Source organism: Temnothorax longispinosus, chromosome 9, assembly GCF_030848805.1.
Source record: "Temnothorax longispinosus isolate EJ_2023e chromosome 9, Tlon_JGU_v1, whole genome shotgun sequence".
In the NCBI taxonomy this organism is placed as follows: Eukaryota; Metazoa; Arthropoda; class Insecta; order Hymenoptera; family Formicidae; genus Temnothorax; species Temnothorax longispinosus.
The window spans coordinates 2,204,509-2,227,398 of record NC_092366.1 but is presented as its reverse complement, the minus strand read 5'-3'; the positions used below and the strand labels follow the sequence as shown (position 1 = coordinate 2,227,398).

General features: G+C 24.8%; 4 long non-coding RNA genes across 4 annotated transcripts; all 4 read left to right on the top strand.

The window, feature by feature from the left end:
* The first annotated feature begins 1,410 nt into the window (after nt 1–1,410).
* LOC139819802 (uncharacterized) lies at nt 1,411–3,870 on the top strand. Its single transcript, XR_011733815.1, has 4 exons — nt 1,411–1,452; nt 2,289–2,447; nt 3,029–3,221; nt 3,685–3,870. It is a non-coding gene; the product is annotated as an uncharacterized lncRNA (long non-coding RNA).
* Nucleotides 3,871–4,304: 434 nt separating this feature from the next.
* On the top strand, nt 4,305–5,967 carry LOC139819680 (uncharacterized). Its single transcript, XR_011733796.1, has 4 exons — nt 4,305–4,460; nt 4,562–4,736; nt 5,389–5,572; nt 5,672–5,967. It is a non-coding gene; the product is annotated as an uncharacterized lncRNA (long non-coding RNA).
* A 1,219-nt stretch (nt 5,968–7,186) lies between these two features.
* On the top strand, nt 7,187–10,928 carry LOC139819320 (uncharacterized). Its single transcript, XR_011733694.1, has 5 exons — nt 7,187–7,234; nt 8,149–8,302; nt 8,936–9,116; nt 9,880–10,067; nt 10,171–10,928. It is a non-coding gene; the product is annotated as an uncharacterized lncRNA (long non-coding RNA).
* Nucleotides 10,929–12,425: 1,497 nt separating this feature from the next.
* Nucleotides 12,426–15,238, top strand: LOC139819465 (uncharacterized). The gene is made up of 4 exons (XR_011733737.1): nt 12,426–12,733; nt 13,236–13,425; nt 14,386–14,518; nt 14,635–15,238. It is a non-coding gene; the product is annotated as an uncharacterized lncRNA (long non-coding RNA).
* The last annotated feature ends 7,652 nt before the right edge of the window (nt 15,239–22,890 follow it).

Below are 22,890 nucleotides of genomic sequence, written 5' to 3'. Positions count from 1 at the left end.
CCTATCACATCAGATTTTTTAAATAAATGGGGTAAAATGTTTCAAAATTAATGATTTTGGCTATATTTATGAAAATATTACAGAAAGAACAAATTATTTTTCTATATTTTAACCGATGGCTTTATATAGTATTATTTTTTTTCTTCAAAATTAAAGTTTATTTGCCAACGTACAATTTTTTCTCGTCGAGATATACAAGTTAGAAGTTATGAACTTATGAAAGCATAGGAATATAAAAAACATATAGGGCACTCTCGCTAAAATTTTCGTGAAATTTCTCTGATCTTGATCTATGACCTACTTCAATAATTTTGGCAATTTTTTTGTACAAAAAGTATTTTGAAAAGGAGAAGACACGTATTTCTTTGTTTGGGTCTACAATCACTATTTCCAACAGTGAGATTTTTGTAAGAAATTGAACTTTTTCAGTAACTCTACTTTTTTTTAAACATTAAAATTTAACAATGACAAATACATATAAATTAAGTACATAAAATCACATTAATATAAGTACTTATATATAAACGGTAGATTATTTAATATTTTGTATTAATTAAATATATAATTAGATTTTGACAAATGTATTGTAGCTTGAAATTAATAACTATTTATGACACGTTTATATTGCACTTTTGTATTTTTTGATAACTTTATCTGTAACAAATTGTATGATAGGAATGTAGATATTACATAAATATTTTTTATTTATTTTGTATAATTTATTTATACTGACACTTTGGAAATATATATGTATTTATTTCACACATATGTGTGTATTTTAATAGAAAACTAAGGGAAAGGTACCAATACCCAAACATGTACCTATATCCGAACACCTTTTATTTACACCTATTACACCTATTATTTATAAGTATAACGCGAATTAAAATCAAAGATAAAAGTATTTTTTCTTGTAGTTTGAAACTTCAGTTATAATATCCAAACGTTTATTTTCATAAATTTATATTTTTTTAAAGGTATCCAGATACAGATACGTGTTCAGGTATTGGTACATTTCCTATGCTTAAGTGTTCGGATATTGGTACCTTTCCCTTATGTCCTGTGCACAATCGATAGAATATAGTTTATATCTCTCTTTGATATAAGGCAAGATATTTAAGAAATGGATCCACGTTAACAATTGGATTGGATTATCCAGCAAAAATATCTGCTAATATTGAAAACATTCACATAGAGAAGTGTACACAGCTAAATAAAATAAATTTCTATATAATTTTAAATTCCCTATTGAGAATGAAAATGTATGCAAAACAGCGATACTATGTCTCACGGTGTTTAAGGATAAACAGTTTAAAATTAACAGCAATAGCGCTCATACGAATGAACCAATAAGCATTAAGGAATACGTCTCTTATAAGTTGAATACTCGCTACTCACTTATCATTGTATCACATGTAGAGGACGATTACAGAGTAACGAGTATCCTATTTGGTAAGATGGAAAAATTAATATTATCTTGTTTCTAACTAATTTTTGCATTTAGTCTAACAAATGTAATTTTAAGATGTTAATTATTATACCCAATTTTTATTTAGTGTCATATTCTCGAATCTTTTATCATCAATTGTTTTATCTGTTGTAATAAAATTACATATAGTCATTGCAATCAATCAGAATGATAACGAGTAGCCCGTTCTTCCAGAATTCATCAATGATCATTACTTATATATTATAAATATTATATATTATATTACTTATAAATTAATTATGTACATTATCTTAAATTTCGCTGTTTTACTATTGCAATTTCGTGTTATCACAAGTGCAAAATTAATGATAAAATTATCTCTAAGAAATATAAATATTCTCTTGCGATTAATGTAACTGAGAAATATTTGTATAATAATAAATTGTAGAAATACAGAATTACAGAAATATATAATGAGTGCATTTACGTTGATCATACACTTCTAATGCACTTGTAAGTATTCCTAATCAAGTATCTTTCGCGAAATAATAACCAAGTATGTTTCGTGACACTCAAAATTCTTTTAGTTTTCATGACTTTGTCAAGCAACGGTAATATATGTAAACATTCACCTTCTTTCGTTCTTCCGACTAGTATTGTTATTTTATAATTTCACAATAATAATAAACACCAACGGATTAGCGAGGAATTCACACTACATATTGAACACCGACTAACAGCATTAATCCAATCCAAATTGTAAAATTTATTCTTTTTTTATATTTTATTATTAATTGGGCTACTTGTTTATCTTTTAATAATTACTTTTCTTAATTGGACTTTGTCAAAACTATTTTAGGTTTCATATACCTCTATTATTCGTGTGATTACAATTGAGTGAATCAAGAAAAATTCATCTATCTTATTCCAACAACTTGAATTTTCTTGAAAAATCATTAAACAGTGTTTTATATTATGGTGCAATCACGGACAATTGCCTTTACAATTTTGATTTCAAGTAAGAAAATTGATAATATATACACGTACATAATAATGTCATAATATATTCGATTTATTTGCTAATTTTTCATCACAGATTTTAAATATGCATAATAATATTTATATCTTTACTGAATAGTAATTAAAAATATAAAATAATATATACATTTATGTATTGTATATATATATATAATATATATAATATATATATCTTATTTTACATTTTACACAAAGATTACATTTTTTATTTTATTTATTTTAATGTTTAAATTGTTTATTAAAAAAGAAACCATCAAGAACAAATTTTCTTGTTAAGAAATAAATTTGCTAAGAGCTTGTTAAGAACTTGATTTATATGCTGAGAATTAAATTTCCTGTACATGTACATAAATACTCACACACACACACATATACACGTAAAATTAATTAAATTGATTTATATTAAATTTTTATTTTTAACAAAATTGTAATTTTTTAAAGTAAGAAATATTTAATACAAATTAAATATTTTAGAAATAGACATATAATTAATGTTCCTAACAATAACCAATAATAATCAAAACCAATAGTATTAATTAATATCTGTAGTTATTGTTCTAGTTATTATAACAGAAGTTGTGACAATACTTTTACCAACGGATACATTTAATAAGAGCGATATAGAAAAAAAACTTAAAATTTGGACCTACCCGGATGTCACAGTGAGAAAGCTTCCGAATTTAGATTATATTTGGTTACTACTAACTATAGGCATATTATTTACCATATGTTTTATTACATCGTGCTATTGTTGGTAAATTAAATTCCTTTGAAGTATTTATAGTTTTGTAATTAATTTTAAAGAATTTGCACACTTTTATTATATTTTAATCCAAAGTTTTCTAAATAGGTTCTTTGAGAGAAAAATTGAAAGTACAAAACGAAATAATATTATACATTTTTTTAACAATTTTTTAATTAATCATAAGTTACAGATAAGAAATTATATACTTCTTGTTGAATCTAATCATATATATAAATCATTTCTGCATCAATATATCTTTTATCCTTTATAGTTTATTAATTATTTTATATTATTTGTATAGGTTACAGAATGTTCCTTTATTGATTGTTGAATAAATTTAAGGATAAAATTAATAAACTGATAAAAAACTTCTTTATAAGAAATATAAATTTAGAAAATGTTATCCTCCAATTTCAATACAAATTTTTTATAATTTACGATGTTACTAGTTCTAAAAAATATATTTAATTAGGTGTACTGAGTTATCTTCCGGAAGACGGATCAGAAATTTTATCATAATTAATTGGAATTATATTGTTCGCCGACTTTCTCACTTTCGAGGACACCGCGGTGAACATCATCCAGCGCCCCAAGAGCAAGAAATGCAAGAAGTTATTGCACCATAAAGGAATTAAGGAAAACGTAATAGAAGGAAAATATATACAACAAGTAAAACATAAAAGCAAATACAATTGTATATTATGTAACTTAGCATTTTATATATAACTGCAGTATAAATGCAAATAAGTAAATTGCTTATTTGAGATGCATTATTACACTAAAGAAAAGTACAAACGTACATAGGACTTTAAGATAGGGCTTAAGATACACTCTAAATATTATTACAAATTTATTTAACATTTATTGTTCAGTTTAAAATTGTTGTTAATCAAATGATTGATATCCAATATGTAACACGTAAGCAATACTATACATATTTTTTTCCTTCTAAAATGAATATTTCTGTCAATTTAATCTTTCTGGAATTTCTTTATTATAGAATATATTTTTATATCGTTTTGATTTTATATGGCATATAATATGTAACATCTAAAATAATAACTTTATAAATTTCAGGCAATTTATCACAAATATATGACTCTATGAACAAAGCAAAGAATAATTTATTCTATAAGTAAAGCTTTCTAAAAAAAATAAATATTTAAATAACTTTTACGTTACTTTTACATAAATTTTACATTATGAGAAAATTATTAAGGACTATTATCTTCGTGATTTTAACCGTTGGTATGATAATTTATTTTCTAAAATGATAATATTTATTGCTAACAAATCAAATCTCTTAGTGAGTAGGTCTTACAAATGACAAAATATAATTGTTATATTAGATGCAGTATAAAAAATTATGTGTGTGATATCAGTATTAGCGAATAATACAGATAAAGAAGATGACATCACTAAAGTAAAAATTCAAGAAGAGGATTCCCTAAGAGATCATCTCACTGGAATTCTTCTATATATTTGTGCAGTAATAGCCTTAATTGTATTATTTTGTATTTACAAGTAAGTCAAATGCTCTTATTACATTTATACATATTATACGTATTCAATTTGATTTTATTTGATATCAAATCTAAAAAAAAATTAATACATCATAATTACGAGAAAAATTTAAAGGAAATTCTGAAGGCTTGAAATAACAATAAATCTCTACTACATAATATTTCAACTAGATAGATCTGTGTAATATCAAAAAATAGATAAAGTTAATAAGTGTAAAAAATAATTGTGAAATTAAAGATTAATTGAAATAGTGCTAGTAGCATTAATTAAATTCGACTCAAATTTGTCATAATAATTACTTATACTAACAAATTATCGATTGTTACTTGCTTCAGTAAACATAACTGTAAATAAGTAAAAATATCAACTTCAAAAAAATAAATTATAAGTAAATTTCTCTCTCTTTTACGGTGAATCAATTGATATTGATTTTAAGAAATTAAAAAGGAGGAGAAATTCTACGCCAGACTTTCAAAATATCTTATTTTTGTCAATTTTTTTCTAATTAATTGTATAAAGACATCAATAATTACTATTAACATTTTGTCTCTTTCATAATTTGTTACATACATTTATTATCATTATCTTCAATAATGACAATATTATCAAATCTTTAATAAAAATAATAGAAGTTATTATTTATTTAATATAGGGTGTATGACTTTATACGGATATTTTATATCCCCTTCAAAAATCTATGGCGCTATTTCGTCTTTTGGTTTTTTCGTGTTATTCTTCGTACACCCGTATTAGAAATACCTGTTCGAATACAAGTATTGGAAATGGAGCTTATCTATATTGGACAAAGGCAAGAAGAAATACAAAATAATGATAATGTGAGTAAAATATGTATATAATGAAGATATAAAGCATCAAAAATCTTTTTTGTTTTTTATGCATAAATTATTAGTATTATCAACAATCTGTTTCTACAGCTACCGCAGTAAACAAGTTTGACAACCATGTATAATTACGAAAGATAATGCTACAAAGGTAATACTTCAAATACGTGCCATAACGATCAGTAAATATTGCTGTGATGAATTACGTAATAAACTGGACAATTTTAATTAGTATAATGGCATATTATACTTAACATAAAAATAATAAAGAAACAACACACTATACTATATAATTTTAGAAAAATATTTTAACATGTCTGAAAATTTGTTAAACCGTATAAAATGTTTGAAGAAGTTCTTAATCGGTGAAATCAATTTAGTAAAAAGTAGTTTTTCCTCAATACTTTTTAGATTTAAATGTAAATAAATTTTAAATCTCTTCTTTTAACGCATTATAGTTAATTGCGCTAAAGTTAACTTGTTAAATTATACTGTCAGCTTAACAAGTTAACTTCTATAATTAGCTTTACAAATTAAATATAATTAACTTGTTGAGCTAATTATTTCTATCTGTTTATAATATAAAATTAATGCATTATTAATTACGTAATCAAGTTAAAATGTATTGTAAATAAATCTTAAATTTTCTCATATTTTTATCACTGTTTATACGCTACAACTGCTTCCTTTCTGCAACAATTAAATTGTAATACATAAATATAAACATTAACTCAATCTCTCAACTTATTGTTAGTAATTTATTTATAGATTATAAAAGTACCTTATATACAAAAAATACTATTGCAAGCTTGACTAACAATAATTGTTGGTAAAAGTAATTAGATTAATAACAAATAACAAACAATACTAATGTGTACTAACAATATTAATATGCAGTTCTATAACAGCTTAAAGTACGTAAAGTATTACATTAATGATCTATGTATCTAATTCTAGAAATATATACCTATATTTACACATTTAATTATTTTACAGTATATACGGAATATTTACAATATTTTACAAAACCTCGTCATCAAATACTTTTCAAATTTATGCATTGGACTACATATGTATATACGTATATATAAATAAATGTTTCGTCAGTGCAGACTGTTACCGAAAAAAACTTAACGAGCCAACAAGTTAATACTAGTTAACAAAGTTGCACAATTTTCTTCAAATAATTTCTATTATAACAAAGTAAAAATTTGGTTAAAAAAAACACAGACTAAGTTAACTACCGGCTTGGTTTGTCGATAAATGAAAATATTCATTGCTCTTCAAAATAATAAAGAAATATGCAAGTAGTTAAATATATAATAAAGTCTTACATAATTTCCATTACTCTTATAATAAAGATATTGTAACCTGCAATCGTTTAGAAAGAATTTTGTACGGAAAATTGATAACCAATAAAGTTCGTAGGAATTGACCAATTAGCTCTAAAGCCTTGTATACACGATGCTAGAAATCGGTCCAAGTTCTCGAATAGAAGTAGTTGTACTTTGATGATTCTAGATAGCGTTATAGTCGAAAAATGTGGGGTCGAGAGCTGAATACCTATATCTCTTATAGACTAAGTATTTACTATTCATTTGTCATCGTGTCATGTAAGTTCGAACAACGTAGAGACAAACAAGTCTACTTGGAAAAGTAAGTAAATTGATATTATCATATTTCCAATTAATTCTTACGTAGCCAAACGAATAATATCTTGATATATTAATTATTATGTTCAATTTTTGTAATCCTTTGTCTTTGAGGGCTTTGTTGTTATCTGTTGTAATTTTTATTGAAAAAAAGTTGTTAATATGTAGACATTGCAATCAAGAAAGAACGAATTACTGAAGTGTCTTTTCTCTCAAACCTCTCCAATATTAGTAGTCACTAATTGTAATATATTCCTCTAAATTTTGATGTTTGATTGTTGTAATTGAGCATTATCATACTGTACCGCTATAGCCAATGCAAAATTGATGATGAAGTCAATTATCCTTAAAAAATATAATTGACAACTCGTCTCTAAAAAAATACATAATCAATAACTGTACCTGTAATAAATCATAATACGTGCATCCATAGTAAATATATAGTTAATTATACATTATTGACAATTTTGTGAGAAAATCTAAAATGACCAAAAATTGTGCGACACTTTATTTAATTCGTGTGACCTTTTGCCAGGTAACATATAAACATCCCAGTTTCTTCGTGCAAATGGCATTACTAGTTATTTATTATCAACTGTAAATTTCCTTTCTTTATTTTTACATTTATGTCATTCTTATATATATCTTAATATAATTTATATTCTTTTAATTATAATAATAAGAACAGCGGTATTTTAGAAAAAGATTATATACCGAATTTTTAACTAACATTTACATCATAATCTTATTGCCTTCTCTGTTATACCCCGTTATATTTTATTGTTATTTTACTGTGTAATAAATATTGTTCTCAATGTCATCTTCTTTGACTTTCTTTCTTCGAATTTATCTCTCGAATTTATATCGTATTGTATCTACACATATGTGACTCCAAAATAACCAAACTATTAATTTCAGGCATTTCATATAGCACACATATTGATCACGATTCTAAGAACCGGGTGAAGAGTGTCCTTGTTTAGTAAAGCTCTCTGAATAAGACAAAGAGTTATATAGATCAAATCTCACATTATGACACAATTATTGCAGATCTTTGCAGTTTTAATCATCGGTAAGATTAACTCATATTTCTACAAATTGATATACTTACATGTACTCTAAAACATATACCCATACAGCACACTTGTCCAAAAGCGGGACATAAGACGTCTTTTAGACATTTTTTTAGACGTCTTATTAAAAGATGGCTAAAAGACGTCTTATGTCCCGATTTTGGATATGGTGCTGTCTGGGTAGCTATGTAAAAATAAAATTCATATAAAAATAATTGGAAATATAATTTTTAACAAAAATGGACTATAAAAAATTATTTATTATTTAAATTGTAAACTATTATGTATAAAATACTAAAAAGAATATAATTATGTAATAATTGTAATTATTCTTTTTGTAATTCATTTATTACACTTATATATAGTACAATAAAATAAATACGCGCATTAAATTATCTATTTATTTCTATTTCATTTAATAATTAAAATATTAAAAATATATCATAAAGAAATTCCATTGTTAATAATATTGATTTAAAGATAACTTATTAAGCTATTTATTCTTTCGTAATAAATTTTTAGTCTTAAGAAAATAAAAAACATTCTAAAATGACAAACATTTGTCACTAAACTTAATCTTTAGTAAACATAGAAGTTAGTAATTATAAGATATTATTATATTTTCTCTATAGGTGCCATAACAAATGTGACATCAATGCCAATCAGAGATAAGCTAGATAAAGATTATAACAAGACTATTGAAAGAATAAATGAAGTGCCTGAAAAAATATGTATAAAATGGGCAATTATCTCATTTCTTGTATCCTTTCATGTATCTGCTGCTATACTTCTATTTTTAATTTTTTATTGCAAGTAAGTCAAATTCTATTAACATATACATATGTTATAATTCTATATAATGAAATATATTAATTCTAAATTGCATATATTTAATACAACGACATTAATATTAAATTCAAATTTATACAATTACAAAGAAAATTTAAAGGAAAATCCCCAAAAGTCTAAAATAATACTAATTTCTACTAACACCATCGACAAGTTAAATGTTTGTAAAGTTAGAAAATAATAATTACAATAATAAATAACAAAATAATATTAGTATTGGAAACAGTAATTGTAATGTTTAAGATTAATTAGAATAACAGTAGCATTTAGTAAATTGATTCATTACATTAACAAAGTCTAAGTCAAAATAATAGATTAATAGATCATTACTTATCATGACAAATTATCAAGTAGTTTCTCTATACTCTATAGTAAACATATTTTTAAAAAAGATGTCGGCCTTAAAATATAAATTATAAGCAAAGAAGTTTTTTTCTTTCTAGATAAATCAACTAATATAAAAAAATATAACAAATCAGAATATATAACAAAATATATATCAGAAACATATAACTGCATCAAAAAGTGGAAAATTTTACACCTTTCTAAAATATTATCTTATTCTTTAATTTTTTCCAATTGCTTGTGTAAAAGTACCAGTAATTGTTATTAATACTTCAAGTTTTTTTCATAATTTATTATCAAATTTATTATCATAGTTATCTTCAAATCTGTTTACAATGTTACTTGATTCTTTATAAAAATAATAAAATTTATTTTCCATTAGACGTATTGATTGGGAGTTTCGTCGTATACGGCGAATCTGTGGCTTGTTCAGACCCCTATGGCACTATTTGGTTCTCTGGTTTTGTCGAGTTTTTCTTCGTACAAATATATTAGAACCTGGTAGAGCATAACAAAAAGTATAAAATCCAGCTTCTCCATACGCGACAAATATAAGACCAAATATATAATGTGAGTAAAATCTGTATTGCAACCTAGATACAGAGTATCAAAAACCTCATTTATTTTTTATGCACAAATTATTATTAATATTATCAACAATTTGTTTCTACAGCTGCCATTGAAAACAAGTTTGACAACATGTATAATTACAAACGGTAATGCTATTGCAAATTGTAATGCTCCAAGTACGTGGCGTAACGATCAGTAAATATTGCTGTGATGATAAATTACGAAATAAACTATAAGTAAAATTGGACAATTTTAATTAATAAAATGGCATATTATACTTAAAAACATAAAACATAAACAATAACAAAAACAATAAAGAAACAACACACTTTTGTTTCTTTCATATATAATTTTAGAAGAATATTTTAATATGTCTGACAATTTGACAAGAAGGTCTTAATCGGTCAATTTAGTAGCAAGTAGTTTTTCCTCAATAATTTTTAGATCCAAATGTAAATAAATTTTAAATCTCTTCCTTTAATGCATTATAGTTAATTGTGCTAAAGTTAACTTATTAAATTATACCTACTGTCAGCTTAATAAGTTAACTTCTATAATTAGCTTAACAAATTAAACCTAGTTAACTTGTTTAGCTAATTATTTTTATCTTTTTATATAAAATCAACGCAGGTAGCAGGATGACATCTAAAGACGTCTTAATGACGTTTTATTGACGTTAGAGACGTCATTAAGACGTTATTAATACGTCATTTGGCGTCACTCTGCTATTTGTGAATGCATTATACATTTAATTATGTGATCTAGTTAAAAAGTATTGTAAATAAATCTTAAATTTTCTCATACTTTTATAACCTTTTGTACGCTATAATTGCTTCCTCTGTAACAAATTGTAACACAAATATAAACATTGACTCAATCTCTCAACTTATTATTAATAATTTATTTATATATTATAAATGTACCTTATACAAAAAATATTATTGCAAGCTTGATTAACGATAATTATTGGTAAAAGTAATTATAATGACAAATAACGAACAATACTAATGTATACTAACAATATTAATATACAGTCCTGTAACAGCTTAAAGTATGTAAAGTATTACATTGATCACCTAGATTCTATATATATATATATATATATATATATATATGTGTGTGTGTGTGTGTGTGCGCGCGCATATACGGTATAATCGAGAAATAACAGCTTGTATGAGTATCTACAGCTTGATATCATCAATGCTTATGGAATCTCGTTATCAAATACTTTTCAAATTTACAGGCTTGGATTGTCGACGAATGGAAATATCCATTGTTCTTCAAAATATTAAAAAAATAGTTTTTTTTATAATAACAAGCAGTTAAAGTATAATAAAGTCTTATATAATTTCCATTACTCTTATAATAAAGACAGCGATACGGATATAACCCGCGAGCATTTAAAAATAAAGAATTTCATACAGGAAATCGATAGCCAATAAAGTTCGTAGGAATGGACCAATAAGCTTTCTAAGGAAAAGTATGTCTTTTATGAACGTAAATATTTATTATTCATTTGTCACTGTATCATATAAGATCGAATAACGTAGAGACAAGCGAGTCTACTTGGTAAGGTAAATAAATTGATATTATCATATTTCTAACTAATTCTTGCTCAGCCAAACAAATAATATCTTGATGTATTAATTATTTTTGTAATGCATCGTCTTTGGTGACTTGGCTATTATCTGTTGTAATTTTTACTGAAAAAAAGTTGTTAATATGTAGACGTTACCTACACATGTTGACATTCCGTATGTAGACATTATCGCAATCGAAGAATAACGAATTACTGAAGTGTCTTTGCTCTAAATTTTGATGTTTTATTGTTGTAATTAAGCGCTATCATACTGTAACAGTATAATCAATCCAAAATTGATGATGAGGTCGATTATCCTTAAGAAATGTATAATTGACAATCCGCTTCTAAAAAGAAATGTAATCAATAATAGTACCTATAATAAATGTTCATAATACGAACATTATAGTACAAGCATCCGTTAAAATCGCATATATTATTGACAAATTTTGTGAGGAAATCTATATATATAATGAAATGACTAAAAACGTTGCGCGACACTTCATTTAATTTGCATGAAAAAACTCTTTGTCACGTAACGTGTATAAACATCCTAGTTTCCTTGTGCAATTAGCATTACTAGTTATTTATTATTAGTGTAATTTCTGTAAATTCTCTTCTTTTATTTTACGTTTATGTCATTCTTATATATATCGTAATAATTTTATTCTATTATTTATAGTATAAGAATAACGGTATTTTAGAAAAAAATTATTATATACTGAATTTTTAAGTAACGTTTAAATAATCTTATTGTCTTCTCTATTATATCCCGCTGTATTTTATAGTCATTTTATTATGTAATGAATATTGTTCTCAATGTCATCTTCTTTGACTTCCTTTCTTCGAATTCATCTCTCAAATTTATATCGTATTGTATCTATATACATGTAACTCCAAAATAATTAAATTATTAATTTCAGGCAATTCATATAGCACATCCCGATATTGATCACGATTCTAAGAACCGGGTGAAGAGCATCCTTGTTCAGTTAAACTCTCTGAAAAAGGCAAGAAGTTAAATAATTAAAATCTCACATTATGATGCAATTATTACAGACCACGATCTTTGCAGTTTTAATCATTGGTAAGATAATTATATTGCTACAAATATACTTATATACACTCTAAGACATAGCTATATTAAAGTAATATTTATTTTAAAATAATAAGAAAAAATTTTTTAATAAAAAGTAAAAAATTATTTATCATTTACATTGTAAACTATTATGTATAAAATACTAAAAAAAAATAGAATTACATAATTATAATTATGCAATTATTCTTTTTGTAATTTAATTATTTTACTTATATAGTACAATAAAATAAATACGTGCATTAAATTATCTATTTATTTCTATTTTATTTAACAATTAAAATATTAAAAATATATCATAAAGAAATTCTAATCGTTAATAATATTGATTTTAAAGTAGTTTAGCAACTTATTCTCTAAATAATTACAATAATAAATTTTTATTCTTAAGAAAATAAAAAACATTCTAAAATAACAAAACATTTATCACTAACAAACTTAATATTTCAATAAGTAAATGTTATACTAATTATAAGATATTATTACTCTACAGGTACCATAACAAATGTGACATCAATGTCAATCAGAGATACGCTAGATAAAGATTACAACGAAAAGACTATTGACAGAATGAATAAAACACCTGTAAAAATTTTATATATAATATGGGGTGCAACCATCTCATTTATTATAGCCTTCTTTGTAACCGGTGCGATATTTTTACTTTTAATTTTTTATTGCAAGTAAGTCAAATTCTCTTAACATATACATATACTTACAATTCTATATGGAGCATCACTATAGATTTTATCTCACCATGTATTGAATTATATTATTTCTAAATTGCATATATTTAATACGACGACATTAATATTAAATTCAAAACAATTACAAAAAAAATTTAAAGAAAAATCTCCCAAAGTCTGAAATAATATTAACTATTCTACTAATACTTTCGACAAGTTAAATGTTTGTAATGTCAAAAAATAAATAATTACAATAATAAATAACAAAATAATATTAGTATTGTAACCAGTAATTGTAATGGTAAAGATTAAATAGAATTTTATATATATATATATATATATATATATATATATATATATATATATATTATATTATAGAGAAAGAGAGAGAGAGAGAGAGAGAGAGAGAGAGAGAGAGAGAGAGAGAGAGAGAGAGAGAGAGAGAGAGAGACAGAGAGAAAGTAGCATTTAGTAAATTTATTCATTACATTAACAAAGTCTAATTCAAAATAATAATTATTTGTCATGACAAATTATCAATTAATTACTCTATGTTCTATAGCAAACATATTTTAAAAAAAGATATCGGATTTAAAACATATAGATTATAAGATAAGTAAAGAAGTTTTCTCTTTATTCTCTCCCTCGATAAATAAACTAATATAAAAATATATATAATTGCATCAAAAAAGTGGCAAATTTTACACCAAATTTTCAAAATATTACCTTAATTACCTTATCCTGATTAATTTTTTCCAATTGTTTGTGTCAAAGCGCCAGTAACTGCTACTAATATTTCAAGTCTCTTTTATAATTTATTAAACACATTTATCATCGTTATTTTCATTAATATTTTCACAATGTTACTAGATCCTTTAAAAAAATAATAAAAATTTTTTCTATTAGATGTACTGACTGTGAGTTTTGTTGTATACAGCAGATCTGTACCTCTTTCAGAAACCAATGGCATCGTTTCATTCGTTGGCTTTCTCGTATTTTTTTAAGTACACATACAAGAGAAACACCTAATAGAGTACAAGAAGAAATCGAGCTTCGTCATGTGTAAAAAATACAAGAAAAAATATATAATGTAAGTAAAATATGCAAAGAATAAAATGTACTGTAACGAAGAGAGACATAAGAGTATTAAAAATCTTCGTTGCTTTTTATACATAAATTATTAATATTACAATCTGTTTTTAACAGTTGCCAAACGAGTCGCTAAATAAATTGGAAGATCAAATTTAATTACAAACAATAGGATGTTATTGCAAATTTAATTACGAGTAATAACGATGTTATTGCGAATCTCATAATGTCTTATATATACATATATGTAGGTACATGTCGCAGGGATTTTGTGTAAATCGTTTTTTTTAAATTCCTTAGGTAATTAAAAAAAACCGGAATATTGTGGAATAAATAAATATTATTAATGTAAATACAAATATAATATATAAATATAAATATGAATTTATGTAATTATATTGATATTTATAAAGGTAATTTTGTAATATATTACAAATTTTGTAATATATTTACAGATATAAATGAATAAAAATTTTAATTCATAATTTCACAAACCAAACCTAGAATTTTGCAAAATCACTAGTAAGATTTTGTAATTTTTATTTATTCCACAATACCTCAATTTCTTGTCAACTTCCTAGGAATTTTTCAAAAAAAACGAGTTATGAAATCTCTGTGACATATATATTTAACGATCAGTAATATTGCTGTGACAATTAATTATGAATATCATAAGTCTTGACGAAGCATTTTGAACAAGCAAAAAAGCAATGATTTTGTAATTTTGATGATGTATGTAAAAAAAATCTTAAATTTTAATCTAATAAATAATCTAATAAGTAAAAAATTTTATTTAGCATTATAATTTTGACAATAATTTAACTTTACACTTATTAAAATATATAAGCAAATTCTAAAAATACAATTAAAATCTATAATTATTGTCAAAGTTGAAGTTGCTTAGTCATTATTATAAAACCGTTATATTTTATATAATTATTTATAAACAAATTTTTGATTAAAAATAAGTTTATATATAATTTGTAACACCGTTAATATTACAAAAGCCAAATTTATTTGTAAACTAAAATTAAATTTTAATATGTTCAAATTATAAGTAGTTAATTATTATTTTAATCATAAAGAATTTTTAATGGAAGATAATATCTGCCATTAATAAAAAACTAATTTGACTAATTTAAGGGCGTTAACAAAAGCACAATTTATTGTTATTTATATTCTCGTACAGTAATTAATAATATTAAAATCTAACAGCTATTGTAAGAGTGATTTCAATACAATGCATCAAATTATATTGGCATATACATATACATGTAATTATATTTTTATGTATGCACATACATGCGCGTATATGTATATCCATATTAATTTAATGAGTAACGTATATATGCATACATTATTTATATATATGCACTAAACTGTGAATATATATATATATATATATATATATATATATATAAGTACCTTTTTTTAATTCAGAAAATATATCTTTTAGTAAGCAAATCCTGCATTAAAATTATGGATAATTATTTTTATAACACATTTATATCATTACTTATGTGCTTTCTCTGTAACAAATTATAATGTAAATATAAACATTAACGAATTTCTAAGTAAATAATCTATTTACATGTCATCGACATATTTCTTACTAATAAATAATATCACAAACTTGATTGTATAAACGTAATTATTATATTTAATAATGTACAATACGATAATTTATACTAACAGTACTAATGTGTAATTATGAGACAACTTATGCATATTACATTACCTAATATTGATCATCTGGGGAGATATATATTTACATGTACATGTATTTAAATATTTTATTTTACAAATATTTGTATTATAATTTAAAATACCATTTTATATGCATATTAGGCAGATTATGCATATACCTACACAATATATATTCTTTATTGTGGCTACAGCTCATAACTTGCAAATTGTGCTCGTTACGCTCAAGGATAACTTTTATAAATATATCCTCTGATTTAAAGAATAAAAAGTTTGGATAGGATCTCATAATATCATAAATGTTGAAACAGATTTGGTTATCTATCAAGTTAAATTGGTGGCAAATAAAAATATAAATCTGTCCATATAAAGAAATTGCAAATATAGACAAAGAGCCAAATCCTGTAAAATCCTGTATAATCTTGATATTTATTGAAAAAGAGGGTGTACATAAAGCAGTGGTATAAATATATGGTTCAAAAAATAAAGAAACGAACCATATGTTGACTACCGAATTGTTCGAATTGTCGGCGAACAGAAACATCTGTTGCTCCTAAAAGTGTATATATAAACAGAAAATATACAAATAGTTAAACATAATAGAATCTTACACATTTTCCATTTTTTTAAAAAGCACAACGATACTGTAACTTAGTGTTTAAAAATAGAAAATTTCGTGTTCAAGAATTGACAGCCAATAAAACTCAAGAATGGCCAATTAGCTCTAAGCAAGGTATCTACAATAGACCGAGAATTCGCAGTCATCACGTGATTGATCCTGCTTAAGTAGTCCAATAATGGCTTTGCATGCTTTTTTACAAATTGTGCGGAAGTCTTAGCCTAGGATTATTCTGGGCTCATTCCCTTGTTCTTAATCCTAGGATAAGACACAAAACTTCCGCACAATATAGTCATTTGTAAAAAGCCACCTCTGTAATAAAATTCTGTTATATTAAACTACCTAAGTAGGACCAATCACAAGCTCTTGCAAATACCCGGTCTCTTATATATACCCTAGCTCTGAGGTATAAGTGCGTCTCTAATGGAATAAATATTTATTATTTAGTTGCCACTGTGTCATATAAGATCAAAGAACATAGAGACAAGCGAATTTACTTGGTAAAGTACATAAATTAATATCATCATATTTCCAACTATAATTTTTATAACCCAATCTATAACTATAACCCAATCTTAAATAATTTTGTCATTCGTAAAAAAAACAGCGTAATAATAAGAATATAAACAATTTAATTGGATTCTAACATCCAATAGCGCTTATTTAAATTGGCCAATCAGCAGTAAGAATTATGTATTTGTCTTCTACGGTTTGAATTGTCATTACACGTGTCTAGAAACACACATTGTCTATCATATATACACAGGACGTGAAGATAGGTAAATTCTCAATTTGGTAAGTTAAACAAAATAATATTGATAAGTATTTAACTGTCGAATCCAAGAATCCCTATTTACGATTTAATTTATTATTGTGATGGTTTATTAGTTAATTTACCATGCATTTCTTTAATGTGTATCTTTCCATGTTTTGATATCATTTGACATTATTTTTCATATACAAAATAAGCACATGTGCTGTAAAACCCATCCAACTAAAATGCTATCATCAAAAACCGAAAGTAATAATTGTTATTTAAGTTTCAATTCTTAATTATTATACATTATTTGAAGTTATTGTAACATTTTAGTTAAAATTTCGATATTGTGTTGTTGTAATTACAATAAAACTAATAATACAATCTGTTATCTAAAAGCATAATTATATATAGTATCTCTTAGTAACAGCACTCAAATTTGTTTATTACATTTTATTATTATTACCTTTTTAATTTTATAATAAATATTTCTATCAATTCAACTTAGTTCGTCAATGTTCTTCAAAATTCATTGTTCTATTATCTCGTGTAAAATATAAGATATTGAATAAGTATTGTTATATCTTTGATTTAAACATTAAAAATAACTGTATGTATATTAATTCCAGTTATTGCAATATACTGATTATAACTGAGTAAATCATAAAAATATTATTCATCCGATTAAGTTTCCTAAAAGAGAAAAGTAAGCAATATCCCCCACTATAATGCAATCACTACGGACCTGCAACGTCTTCGTATTTTTAATTTGCAGTAAGATATTTTGTAACGCTACATACAAAAAAAGTAAGGTTTTATGTCTAATTGTATAAGTAATAGAGATAATAAATAAAGATGTAAGCTCACACATGCATATCAGTATTATAATGTAATGTATAAATACATAATTGTACAATTTTTAATCTGCAGTAAGATATATTTTATATCGCTATAAATAAAAGAAATAAACGTCCAATCTAAGTGATAAAAATAATAAGTAATTGTGTAAAATAATACATAAATTCAAATTATTTTTATAATGTAATATACGTATAAATGTAATAATTATAAAATCAAAAGATAGTACTTATTTTAATAGGGAATGTGGCTCTAAATTACATTCTACCACTATGTATAAAATATAAAAAAAAACATGAAGTAAAGTTTCAATCAAATTATATAATTTTTTAAAAATAATTTATATCATTTCTATTCTTTCTACTTATATAACCTAATTTACACACATAAGTACACATTTAATTATTTTCTATATTTTATTTAACTAAATAATTATAGAAAATTTATACAACAAAGCCATATTTTTATTGCTTGAAACTAATGTATTAATAAACAATTACCAATTATTTTATTATGCAATTATTCTATTCATAATAAACTTTATTACAAAATTAAAGTTTTCCAAAATAACATTTACTAGATATTAATGAAATTAATTTACAAGTTGAATATAATTCGTTACAAATTGATAGTTACAAATTGTTGTTATTCTTCTAGATGTTATAGCAGAAAATATAACATTACATTTAACGAATAATATAGATACAAGAAGCAGTACAAAATACGAAGATAAAAATGTGACAGAACAAGAAGAAATGCTTACTCGTGATTATACTTATTATCTTCAAAAAATGTCTATCATTGTAGTTGTAGTTGGTATATTATGTTTAAGCTATTATATGTAAGTTGAATTTTCTTAACGTATCTGCTTCTAATTTAGCAATTAATTAATTTGTATAATTCATTTGTAATTATATAAAATATTTATTAATTATTGCCCTATTCTTCGTACTGAATTTCAATCCGCTGAGCCATTTGAACATTATATAAACGTTTATGTAACTGTATGCAGGTATCGCTATAATAGCTTTAGAAATCTAGCGCACTGTATCAATCGAAGACTACCAAATTTTCGTAGATTACACAGACATGAAGTTGAACATTTTGTAAAGTATTACGTAGATGGAGAATCAGGAACATTTATGGACACACGATCTTTATGATAACGACAAATACTGAAAATAATGTGAATAAAATACAAAGTGAGTAATTATATATATCATATTAAAATGTATGCGGTTGTTATCAGTAAATATATTGTGGTTGTTTAATCTTTATACGTATAAATGTTTTTATTTCTTCGTCTTCTTGATGAATTTTGTATTTACGAAAATAGTAATTCAGATTTTCACTACTTTTTAAAATTTTTTTATGTTGCTTGTATGCCGTTCCTTCAAAAAAGAATACAAAATGCTTTTAGCATTAATATTGCAATATTTTATTCTCAATTTCTAAATGATACTTGTATACCACGTAATAGATATGGGCAATATCAAATTATATAGCTGTATGACTGACTCATCTTTAGAATTTTATAGTTCTCTTTGTATGTTATGATTAATAATCGCGCACAAATTATAATTATTGTCAATTTATTTTTTACAGCGACTAGATATCTCATCTACAGGCAAAATTTGGTTGTTATTGTAAACCGTAACTCAAATAATCTATGATACTTCTATGATGACGCAAATTTGAAGCGTAGACAATGCATTTCCTGTTATGCATTTATGTTTAGCATGTGTAAAAGATAAAAAAATTGACTGACTTAAATAATCTAGACTACTTAGACATATTATATAAATTTTAGACTTTAATTTAATAAATTTAAAAACATAGTAACTTTAAATTTAAGATTTGTTAGACTAATTAAAACTGTGATTTATTAAAGAATGGTTACAGTAAATAATTTTTCGGTAATAATCATACCTTTTTAAAAATTGTATCATAATAAAATTAAAAAAATCTTAAATTTAGTCATTATTAATAAATTATAAGTTTATTAAATTACAATCTAAGAGTTATATGTAGGTATGTAAGTTCACAAAAGTGTTTATTAACGAAACTGTTCGAAAGCGGACCGCGCGCGCGAGCGAGGACACGAACCGCGTATAGGAAGAGACAATCAAAGAGCAAAGTAAACGGACAAGCACAGTTTATTTGTCTATTTACACTATTTACAAAAGCTGTATCGCAATTATAACGATGAAAGAGATCGTGTCGCGAAAGCGCAAGCAAGCGCCGATGCAGGCAGCGCGAAAGATTAAGGGAGCGAAAGAGCGAGCAACTCTAACTATTAACCGCACGCGAAAGAAAAGGAGCAAGCAACTCGAAATATTGACAGCGGCAACTCGGAAAGCAGAGAGCGACTGGCTCCGTTGCCAAGAGCGCGTTAGCTCTCGGGGGTTTCTCGCAAATTCGAGACTTTTCGATACACGCCTCACCGTGAGAAGTCCTCGAGAGATGCGCGATCGACAATTATAAACAGAGGAAACAAAGCGAACAAAGAATGCCTTGTCTCCACTGTTTACTCATTTGGTCGTCACGTCGAAAGTCACGGCGATAATGCTCAAGTCTCGGTGCTCGCAATTGCCGTGCTGAAATGCTAATTTATATTTTCGACTTCGCTATCGTTATAAACGTTTAAGCAATCTTAAACAGAAACAGTTCTATTTTAACTGTTAATAAATAAATTTTAGAATTAAAGAAAGCATAAAATTTAGTATTTTTAGAGTTAAAAGTTTAAAGTTAAAATATAAATAGACTCTAAAATTTATTTCAATTTAAAAAAAACACCTTTATAAAAACTAAATTTTTGAATTAAAGATAGTTTCAGTCATTTATGGATCAAAAATTGAAATGTATAATATTACTGTAAAGGTACAATTGTATTTATGCAGTTTTTGATATTATTTTGTATAATAATACAAGTACTATCAAGCGGCTGCAATAGGTGTATTATTTAAATATATAGATACGTATAAGTATAATATTGTATATTCGATTGAACATATATGTAATACATATAGATGTATATTAGTATATATATAGACATAGACTTACATATACATAATATATACATATACGTATACATATAAATACACATATATGTATATATGTATTTAAGGCATTCAAATTATTATATTTTTTAAATTTATTCATAAACTACTAACAACTAGCTCGTAAATTATAATTAGGTATTATTCATGTAACATAATTTTATCGTAATTTACATATCTCAATTGTCTCCTTTGTAATAAAGTATATGATACAAATACAAATATAACAAAATCCTTACATCATTAATCCATTTACAATTTTATTTGAATAGAATCTACCTACTGATGTAGAAAAATATAACATAGAATTAATTGTTGTTAATTAAAAATTGATATTTAATAAGAATATAATAATCAGAGTATAAAATGTTACGCGTATCAACGTATATTCACCTGGATATTTGTGTATTATAAAATAATTCACAAATTAGTAAATTATATGAAGTATATCAGATATACATGCATAACCAGTAATATTTTTATTGATTATATGCACACCTGATGCACACCTGATTATATGCATACTACGTAATAAATTCTTTTGAAAAAATTAATATATCGTCGATTCTCTTCATATCCAAACATTTAATTGTCATTAAGTGTACATTTCTCTTCGTTACTTATACAACTCGCGAGCTTTAAACGTATCGCACCTATACTCACGTATAGATCTTTTAATCTTTTCGTTCTGAGACAAATCTAGCGCAAATTTATTAATTGTTAATGTTTATTAATTGTTTATTAAATGTATTTGATATTTTTTTCTCACACGCGTAACTTTTATTCCCGATGAAATTTACGTTTATCGTTAACAAGTCATTATATATTATTGTATTTTATTAATTTTATTTAACTGGTAGGGCAACGTACAATTAAATTAAGACTTCGAAAACAAAGTAATGAATTTGCATATTAAAGAGAACACACATTAAAATAGATATGCTAAAACTCAAACGGTTGCGAAAGATATTTGTGCACTTCGTACTTTTTATTGCAGTTTTTCTAAAATAAAATTTAACAAGTTTTTCCTATTTACAGTTTTTTTTCTCTAATATAAAAAACGAAATCTATATATAGTCCAGAAAGCTCGCGTGGAGATACTACCGTTGACTACCAACTAAAATTCGGCGTACGAATACATTCCTTAATCTTTAAAAAATTTAGATGATAAGAAAATATATATATTCATAAAGAGTAACTTAATACTGTTTACCTGTTTTCGCTATTTTCAATTGTCATGTGTAAGCGTTGTGTGTGTTTTACCGTAAGTTTAAAATCAGTAATAGGATAAACAAAAATAAGACTGTACAATCTGGTAGTTAGGCAAATTTAAATTACTGCGATATACTTTATTCTAAATACATTGCGAGTACATT